Genomic DNA, 920 nt, shown 5'->3' with positions numbered 1-920 from the left:
TTACCTCCGGCACAAAACGCACAAACTCCTGCAGCTCCTCTGATGACATCTCAGCACGGTATACGTTGTGTACGTCGCTCACTATCTCTAGGATTCTGTATACAGAGACAGAGACAGAGAGAAGAGAGAGAGAGAGATAGATAGTGTATAGAGAGAGAGAGAGAGGGAGAGAGAGTGTGTATAGAGAAAGAGAGAGAAAGAGAGAAGAGAGAGAGAGAAAGAGAGAAGAGAGAGAGAAAGAGAGATAGGCGGTACACGTTGTGTACGTCGCTCACTATCTCTAGGATTCTGTATACACACAGAGACAGAGAGAAGAGATAGAGATAGATAGATAGTGTATAGAGAGAGAGAGAGAGGGAGAGAGAGAAAGAAAGAGAGAAGAGAGACAGAGAAAGAGAGAAGAGAGAGAGAGAAAGAGAGAGAAAGAGGATATAGCTAGCTGTCTTGTAAATGCATAGCTAGCTAGCTTGATAGCTAGCTAGCACGTACATGTATAGCTAGCTAGCTAGCTAGCTAGCTAGCTAGCTAGCTAGCCAGCTAGCTAGCCAGCCATTTGGCTAGCTAGCTCGCTATGTAGCTAGCTAGCTATTTGGCTAGCTATTTAGCTAGCTAGCTATGTAAATGGCTAGCTAGATACCCAGCTAGCTAGATAGCCCGATTCACGTTGTATCTATCTATCTATCTTCCTACCTACATAGCTAGCTAGCTAGCTAGCTAGCTAGCTAGCCACACCTATATACACTTACTTGGCTTGCATATCAGCAACTTCCTCAATAGCTAGATGCACAGCAGCAGCATCTACCATTGCTGCTGCAGCAGCTCTCCTACCTACCTATCTACCTACCCACCTAGCTAGCTAGCTAGCTAGCTAGCTAGCTAGCTAGCTAGCTAGCTAGCTATTCCTAGAAACTTACTTGGCT

Source organism: Eimeria mitis, genomic scaffold (assembly GCF_000499745.2).
Source record: "Eimeria mitis Houghton genomic scaffold, Emh_scaff4848, whole genome shotgun sequence".
In the NCBI taxonomy this organism is placed as follows: Eukaryota; Apicomplexa; class Conoidasida; order Eucoccidiorida; family Eimeriidae; genus Eimeria; species Eimeria mitis.
This window is presented reverse-complemented; position numbering follows the sequence as displayed.